Here is a 9,556-nt window from a genome sequence, read left to right as displayed (position 1 = left end):
GAAGAATACTGTTGCATAACAAAATACATTTACTGTGCTGTCCTCACAAGGGTATTCAATTGGAAGAATCTTGTGGTATCTGTATATCTGCTTTATATTCTGAGAATAATACTTTGTGGAGGAAACACTTGTTTTGATTCTTGAACGCGTGTTTTGTGAAAGAGACATTTACTGTGACAAGCGGAAGGACTATTGGTATGGAAAGGACATTTTTTGTTAACTGAATAGAACTTTGTTAAATCTGAATCTGAATTGATCCAGGGGAAGGGAACCAAACCCTGTTCACAAAACCAGTGATGATTTTAAGAGGTTAGGCATGGTGTTGGAGGTTCAGTAACTCCTGCTGTAAGGTGTTCCAATATTTTTCCCCTACCACAGGGAAGCTACTGCCTCCCGAGTTCCGAAGTTTGAAGCGGGGGGTGGCAAGTAAGTATGAATAGGCTGAGCATGTGAGATAACTTTCAACAGGTGTGTGGCAGACCTCCTGACAACCAGACATGGAATAAATGCAACCCTCTAGGGAAAAAAGCTCAGAATACCTTTTGCAAGGATAACAAAGTTTTGACTTCCAAAAAGAAAGATACATGTCAGCAGGGGCATTCAAACTCTACTGATGCACAGCGCACTAAAGCAGACAGAGCATTTTAAGGAACATCAACATCCCTCATGTCGCATACAGTATCATCTCATCATTGTCATTGGTGGGGCCTCTATATACATAATATGTATGGCCCCTTATGGACCACCAGATGATTGGCTGCAGTTGCTTGTGTCGATCTCTTACACATTGTCCTTGCCCTTGATAAGTTTGCACCTTAGCAACACAATTGGCTCATTTGACGAAAAGACCTTTCTTTATGAGTTACGACCATGCGGTGTGTAGCTAGTTATTAGACATGAGCTCAGTGGATATTCTTGAGGTCAAGATAGCTCTCTGAAATGCGAGGAGCTTTGTTTGATTCCAGACACTCTGATGCCCCCACAATGCCTCCTTACCGTTGGCCTAAATTTGTTATCCTCACCCTGTGCACCTCATAGTGCAAATCACAGGGCATTCTGTTCATGCTTCCCCCCTTGGGGTCTGTCCCATCCCTGGACTGCCCTTTGCAAACACACTAATCAATGCACAGTTGAAGGATTTAGGAGTTTGGATAGTGGGCTTCCGCTAGTTCAAACAGAATGGCTGGAGGTTTGGGGACCTAGGTGCTCAAAATCTGGGATACATGTTTTGGCAGCTCTAGACCTCTGCCCTGCTGCTCGTGAGATTGTCTGTCAGAACCAGGCACAACCCTTCCGGTGCTTCGCTGTTCACATTCCTTTCGATTTCATGGGCCTGGAGTGTTAAACAAGAAAGGGCTCTGTCTTAATTGATAGAATGACTGACTAGGCTATCACCTAGGATGGGAGCAGGCATGGAGGTGGGTATTCTTTCTGAGGCATTCATCTATTATTCTCTAGTACTGGGTCCTGGCATTGCTGGGCCTAACATCAAAAATGGCAGCAATTTGGTATAAGTTTGCTGCATGGGATGCCTACTGTCTACAACTCGATAGTTCCTACAGGTGTCTATTTCCTATCGTCCCTATTATACACCCCCTCCATCCCCCCTGCCACCTCATGCCATTAGGTGCTTGCACTCTTAGCGTATTGCTCTCAGTCTGAACCGCTTGGGAGGACAGTGGAGCTGGGCATGCATCCCAACACGGGCAAGGGGTCTTCTCACTCCATCTTCTTCCACTGGTCTCTCCCAGGTTCTGGCTGTCTCTCCAACTCCCTTTCTCTGCTCATTTCACCTCCAGTCTCCACTCTCTGACACTAACTACATTATCTAGTGCTCTTTTTTTTAGTGTAGTGTAGTTGATACATCTGATTGGTTATTCCCTATTATTCCAGAAACACCAGCTCCTGATTGCTTATTTCCTGCTGTCACTATTGAAAAATTGGTGTTTCTGGAGGGCTTTCATTTCCCTCCTGTTTGCATTGGCTTGGACCAACCTTTTTAAAATATGCTGATGCCATTTTGCAGTCAGGTGGGATCTTGGTGCTGCCGGGTAGATGTGGGTCGAATCATGGATCGTTTTGGTGGCGCTGTTGAATGGCACTCCTAACGGTAAGGGCACAAAGGAAGTTGTGCACGGCTATGCTCACTGTTTGCACATCCACAGTCAGTCCATATAAAACTACTTCCATGTGTTTTTTGGCTTTGGCCGTCTAGGGTGGTACCTTTTATGTGAGTAATAGTACGGAAGTGGCTAATAAACCAAAGCGAAAAGGCATGCCAGCTTTCTGCTCCATTTTCAGAATTGTACTTGTTCTTTTGCAAACAGTGTTTTTTTTGTACCAAAAGGATCCGACTCATGTTTAGCCCCTTTTCACCCGGTGAACTACAGCCCAGAAAGTAGACAGGAGTGTGCATCCCTTAATTAAAAAATAAATGCATTGCCAATAGAGGCCCACGGCACTTATTTCACACATAGCCAACTTTAAGTAAAAAGAATGGTCAAGACTAATAAAAAGCCTTGAGAAAGCACTGTGTGGTGCAAAACAGATATCGGCTTGTTTTGGTACAAATAAATCACCACTTGGGCACACATTAGCCTTTTAAAAACTGTTTTGAGCCAGCAGAGATGTGTTTTGCACCACAGCAGATGTGAGCACACACACATTCATCAATTTTGAAAAACAAAATGCATAGCGAATAGAGGCTTAAAGAAACAATAGATATTTGGTTTTGATCAAATTTTGCTTCTGGACCCGAGCTCTATATCTTAAGGGAAACCCAATTGCTTGTGCCATCACACGCATGACCAATAAAAGCCGCGAGAAGTCCCCCTGCAGCAGGAAACACTTTTTGACTTTTTTTGGTACAAATAAATCACCACTTGAGCATAAATTTGTCTTTTCAGGTGTGTTTTGAGAGATTGGAAGAAAAATAACTTTAGCAACAGAAAAAGCACAGTAATGAGCATGGAGCGTAAAGCCAGAGAGTCAGCTAGGGTGTTTGTCTTTCTTTCTTTTTTTATATCAACTTCTAGTTCGGTTGCACATATAAAGCTAGGATGTTTTTCTTGTGAGTTTATTTATATGATATCAGGTGTGAGCAGATGCCTGCCGTCATAGCTGAGTTGGCTCTGAAGCACCAATTATTCAAGCAAAATACCCTGATCAAACATGGCAGTGAGATCTCCTCTCCAGTTCCTCATATATTGTCCCTAAATGGAAGGGGCTTGAAAGAGATTGTGACATGTAATGGAGGTTGGGGTGGGGGACAGTTCAGAATGCTAAGTGGGGGCATCTATATTCAACTGGGGAAGTAGGGTCTGGCCGGCAGTCAACAGGCTTTGCTAGCCAGGTAGGGAACTGTGGGGTTGAGTTAAGACGGGTGGTACTGTGGTTCCACTGATGTTTTCCCATTTCCATATGCCAAAGTAAGGTGATTGATAGCAAGATGTCTTTTTTTCTAGGTCAGGTCTGGGTAGAATGCCCAGAGAATTCTCTTCAACTTTTCTCAGATCCAGGCAGCGAGTTTGAGGTACTGCAACCTTAAGCTCTGCTGTGGTATAATATGATGGTCTAAGGTACATAGAGTGGCTTTGGGGAATACCCAGTCTCCGCCTCCAGGAAGCAGCTCATTTGGTGGTGGTGAGTGGGCATCTCTGATCCTCAGAGTGCTAAAGGACTGTTGGAACCTGTGACTTTGTCTCACCAGGGATTGGCCTCTCGGTGTGGTTCTAGGCCACCACTAGCCTTTTGAACCCAGTTCACAGATTCAAGCCAAATCCACAGGTTGTCTGCATCTTCGAGCTGGGTACAGAACCAGTTTTTGGGCTTTAGCAGAACCCAACTCTTGGCTCACAAGTGTATCTGCCAAAACAGTTTTTTCCATTCTTTTCGAGAATAGTGGCTCTCGTAATTTTAACTAGGATCAGGCAAAACCCAAGGGGGTGTTAAAATAACCTGTCCAGGAGCAGCTCTGGAGGACTTTGTTGGTACAAACACAACGAAAGAATTCGGACTGTGCTACCACTCAGAATGCCTTTCTTTCAACTAGGTAATATGGTTGCCAATGACTTAAGTTTGACAACATATCTATGCAAGGCCTGCAAATATTCGGGTCGAGGAACCGGTAAGGGCAAAACAAGTCAACAAAAATTGGCCCTTTGGGTCCACGAATACATTCCTACCTCGAAATACACATAAGGGATTTTAGCCACCTAATTTTTAAAGGTGGATGTATTTCCAGCAAACTAGGCAAAGCAAGCAAACCCGCGTCGTGTGTGGATGTATGTCAGTGACAATGTTGACCTATTATCATTTGCATGTGACTGCAAGTATTGGGTCACTCTATACAACTGTGCCCACTCTCCCCCATCCCTTCTGGATGGAACAGCAAAAACCATTCCAAAAAATGTAAAGTTGTCTTTATATGTTTTTAGAAAATGTCTGTGCTCTTTCATCAAACGGCCACAAAGTTATAAGCATTTGAAAAAGTTCGACTTGCATCCAGCATCTCCAGAGGCCCACGATACATCAGATGTAAAGACATGTGCTGAATTGAACTCTGCCGGTGCAGGAAGGAAAAAAACAGAAAACACACCGTCTCTGTCTACGCCCCAAGACTTGGGAACCTCCTCCCCATCAAGATCCGACTCGCCCCCTCACTTCTACAGTTCAGGAAGAAGTCTAAGACTCTCCTCTCCATTGAATGGCTCCTCCCTAACACCAGGGTTCATACGCTGTTCATACCCGAGACTGGGTGATGTTGAAAGATTAAAGAATATCAAGGCTTACTACCGCATAATAGAAATACGCCAGTCTCGAGGTCAAAGTTACAATTGTACTTTATTGACAAACAGTTGTTGGTTTCTCAACACTCTGCAGTGTGTGCAAGCAGATACCGTGAGATGAGAGAGTCCTGAACATTCCACAAATGCACATATTTATATAAATTCTTTACAGTCTTGGACACATCGTCCAGCCCCTCCTCATGTAATACATAACCTAGGGTTTGTGACCTAACTACATAACTAATTCATGCTTAAAAATCTTTGCATAGTTTGCTGTTTTTCATCAAACAATTCACATATTTTCCAAATACAAGACACAAAGGTAACATTTCTCATTTTACTCGCTTATATTTGTCTACCATTTGTTCTTGAGCTTAAAGTCAGTTAGTTCCAAGGAGAGAAAACAAGGATTTTTGCAGAAGAGCACGTTTAGCCATTCATTATTTTACTTTGCTGTTTGAACAGGAAAGGCACTGTTGGGACAGATGGTATCTAAATTACTACTTAGTACAGGTTTTGTTTAGCTCCAAGGTTATTCAGTGTAGGATAAACAATCCACCTTAACAGCTTCAATATTCTTATCTATGTTAACATCATAAAGCAGCACAAAGTTCATTTTGCTCTGTTGAAGCTGAAAACACAAATTCTGAACATGGATCAGAAAGCAGGAGGGGATCAAAATGTTGGACAACTCACAATGGCGGCGTAGTCAGCCTGTTTCAGGTTCATTCAATGCGATATTACAGTGCGATGCAAATATGCTTAGGCCAATATTTACTATCAGGTGGTATTATGTCAAATATATTTTCACAAACCCTCCTTTTGGCCCAAGTCAAGAGCATTACTCAAACATTAGCTTCATCCGAAAACCACGTATCATCATCAGAACAACTTGAATCGCTATCTTCATAAACATGGATCGCCATTAATTCCTTTATCACCATATCCTGCATTACCAAGGCATTAGTAATTTTTCCTGGCATATGTGTCTTAAGTTCTAGTTTACCAACCGCTTGTGTACAACTACCCCCTATCATGGAACAAATGACAGGAAGACACTGTATGCAACAACAACAAAACAGTACTATGCCATGGATCACCATCACAACTGCAAATATTTTCCAGCCCCAAGTTCGTAACAGGTCCCAGAACCATGTGCCAATATTCCAGTTTCCCTCTGCAGTGTACAAGGTGTGCAATTTATTTGTTGCCTCAAATATGGTGGGGGAGGAATCGGGTACACAAATGCAACACGTGGATCCCACCATTTTGCACACTCCACCATGCTCGGCTAGAATGATGTCTAGCACCGTCCTATTTTGGAGAGCCACTAATCTAATATCCTTTTGCTCTAGTGTCATGTTATATAGGATGTCGGTAGTTTCATTGATGGTTTTCTCTAAACTCCTCACCAATTTCCTAATATCTTGGGAGTTTATTATCTGTCCCCAAAAAGGTATAAAGGATTTAGCAACATCACCCAGAATCTGTGAGGGAGTGTCACCATCCTCATCCCGCCTGGGATGAGTTCTAAACACTTAGGCAGTGGTGGCGACATATACACCTGGTAAAAGTATCCCTAAATAACAAGTACCCTTCAAGTCTCTTGGCAACCATGGATATGCTTCGTTACCACAAACAAAATAAATGGGATCCCCTACGTACAGAGGTCTATCCACACTGGTTAGTACAGCAGTGTTCATATATCTCTCAAATGTACCCATTGGCTGGAACCCTCTCTTTGTATACAAAATGGAACAGAGTGTGGACTATTATTAATGGTATAGGAAGGAGGCATGGCATCCCTATTACCTACGGGAGCCATTTTAAAGGTAATCATGGATTGGTAGTGTCTGGAAAGTCTATCAGAAGGCCTAGTAGAAGCAACATTTAGCTTGCTCCTATTTGCAAACATGGAACACCCAAGAGGTGCCAAAACTTGCCTTTCAAAATCATTGAGATTTGTACCATCAAAATTTCCAGTGACACTACCATTCCATCTGCCAAAGAATAATGCCCTTAGTGAAGCGTAACAAGCAGTAGTTAGAGGGAGATGATGTATATACCAACTCAACCCCCTTTCTCTATGTTGTGGCAGATGTGAGCAGACCTAACAATTGGTCTTATTTAGAATGGCATGTGTGGCGTTCATAATCATCAAGAGGGTGTTGTTTTGATAACCCCTTCTATGTCTGAGGTCTCGAGGATGAAGAGCATGCAAATGCACATATGGTGGAGACACCGTGGAGACACTTGCAGTTGGCAATAGAGTATCAAGTGGATGCACACTCTCTAAATGCCATGACAGGTATCAACGTGATTGCAATACAAGCTGTTATTGTGATCAGTATCCATTTGGTCCTAGGGGACCATGGCCCTTGATAGACAGGCCCATCATCGGAAAAATGGTCAGTATCCTCATTAGTACTAGTGGCCCCAAACACAGGCATAGTTTCTCAGTGTCCATTAAGAAGCCTCACTGTTAGGCTTTTTCAGTTCATCCGTAGGTGGCACTTGACCACTTGACCAATCTTGCTTGAAGTAGCTTTGCCGGTCTCTCCCTCTTATCGTATGCAGCAGAGGAATGACGAGGGACTGGGTCAACGTTGGTATCTTGTGGGTTTGTTGTGGGTGCGAATCGTAGCTGCACTTTCCTATTCTTTTACATTAACGTAATGTCAAGCCCTAAATCTATATCCTGTTTTGTGGTCACAGATTATATCTTGAAACTCCAGGTACAGAATGATCAATAAACAGAGTGCTGTTGTTTCCTGAAGAAGATGAAGAAACAAGATCGGTCGATGGTGAAGAAGGCAATCAAGAAGAAGCAGCAGTCTCCCCAGGCCCCACGGGCTCAGGAAGTGAATCCGTAATACATTCGGTGTCGATCAAAGCAAACTTATTCTGAGCATCAGGATCATCAATTTCCTTCTCCTCCCCTTTGTCATAGCGCAGAGGTGAAGAAATCCTCTTCACGTGTTTCGCATGGATCCAGTGTCTTTTGCCGGTCACTCTTACAGCAGTTTGCATGGCCAAAAGGATCTGGTGGGGCCCCTTCCAACGAGGTGCAAGGCAGGTGCCCCTCTCGAAATTCTTTACCAGGACTCAATCACCAGGTTGAAGTCGATGACCTGGACCCTCGTATTTTACAGGGAGGGCTGCTCGTACCTGTTGGTGAATCAAATGCACGTTTTGAGTCAACTGATCACAATAATCAGACAAAAGCAGATATTCAATGTTCTTCAATTGTTTCGGTCTCCGTGCATTCCATACATTGGCTGGTCCCCCATGACAATCTCATTGGGGGAGAGCCCTGTTTTTGACTGTGCGGTCGTCCGCATCGATAGTAAGGCTATTGGCAAAGCATCAGGCGATTTCAGATTGCTGTGTGCACACACCTTGGCAATCTTAGTCTTCAAAATACCATTGTGACGGTCCACCAGGCTGGCACTCTGACCATGTCTGGCTGAGTGGAAACGTTTATCGATCTGTAATCCTGCACATACTTGCAGGATGACATCAGCGATAAAATGTGGGCCATTGTCGGACAAAATTACTCTCGGCAAGTCAAACCTGGGAAAATATTCATTAAGCATGGTCTTTGCCGTTGACATTGCTGTGTTGTCTTTCAGTGGGAAAGCCTCAAACCATTTGCTGAAGGCACATATCACTACCAATACATATTTGTAGTTCTGGCAGCGTTTCATCTCAATGAAATCAAAATGAATCACTTCGAATGGCATGGAGGGAGGACCAAAACTGCCCTTTGGTGTCAGTGTTCCCTTCCCAATGTTATGTTGTAAACATATCATACAAATCTGAACCAAACATTCAGCAGTTTTCTGGATATTATCGTTATGCCCAACGGGATGTAACTGTTGACAAATCTTTTTAGCACATATGTGTGTTGGGCCATGAGCCATGGTGACTATAGCTGTGACATAGGCATTGGGCAGCATCCATCTTTGTTTCTCATTATCCACCCAACAACCCTCATCATCTAGACCCGCTGGATCCTCAGCCCACTGTTTGATTTCTTCTGGAGTAGCTTCAGCCTGAATCTCTTTTACACTGCTAATCCCTTGGTCCATTATGCAAGTATCAGTAACCCATCTCGCTGAATCGAGCACATACATTTTTTAATGCAGATCAGTAGAAGTCTGTTTGGCTATTCTGTCAGAGAAGTGTTTCCTTTTCCTACATCGTCCGTCACTTTCTGGTGTGCGGCGCACTTCATTATTGCTAGTTGTGTAGGAAGCGCAAGTGCTGACAGCAACCGGACTATCAGAGTGCCATGTTGAATTTTTGTTCCATGTGATGTCAAGAATCCCCTCTCAGCCCATAGTCGGCCAAAGTTATGAACCACCCCAAATGCATACTGGCTATCTGTATATATGTTTACACTAAGTCTTTCATAAATGTCACAAGCTCTAGTTAATGCAATAATCTCTGCAGCTTGCGCATAATTATGCAGAATTCGTTTGCTCTCTACAACAGTGTTTAATGTGGTGAGTGTATAAGCAGCGGTGGATGTACCATCCGGTAATTTAAAACAGGAGCCATCACAAAATAGCTTGCTTTGTGGGTTCTTTAAGGATGTATCAGTCAAATCAATTCTGCCCTTGGTTTTTTGTTCTGTAACAAAAAGGCAATCATGTGACATCTTGTCACTGCAGTCTGTCTCTTGTGGAGAAGGCAATAGTTCACCCGGTTTTAAATGAACAACATCTCTTAATTCGGATATGCAGAGCAAATGGAATCAGCTCGTA

Source organism: Ambystoma mexicanum, chromosome 6q, assembly GCF_040938575.1.
Source record: "Ambystoma mexicanum isolate Mex_15411 chromosome 6q, UKY_AmexF1_1, whole genome shotgun sequence".
Lineage (NCBI taxonomy): Eukaryota > Metazoa > Chordata > Amphibia > Caudata > Ambystomatidae > Ambystoma > Ambystoma mexicanum.
This window is presented reverse-complemented; position numbering follows the sequence as displayed.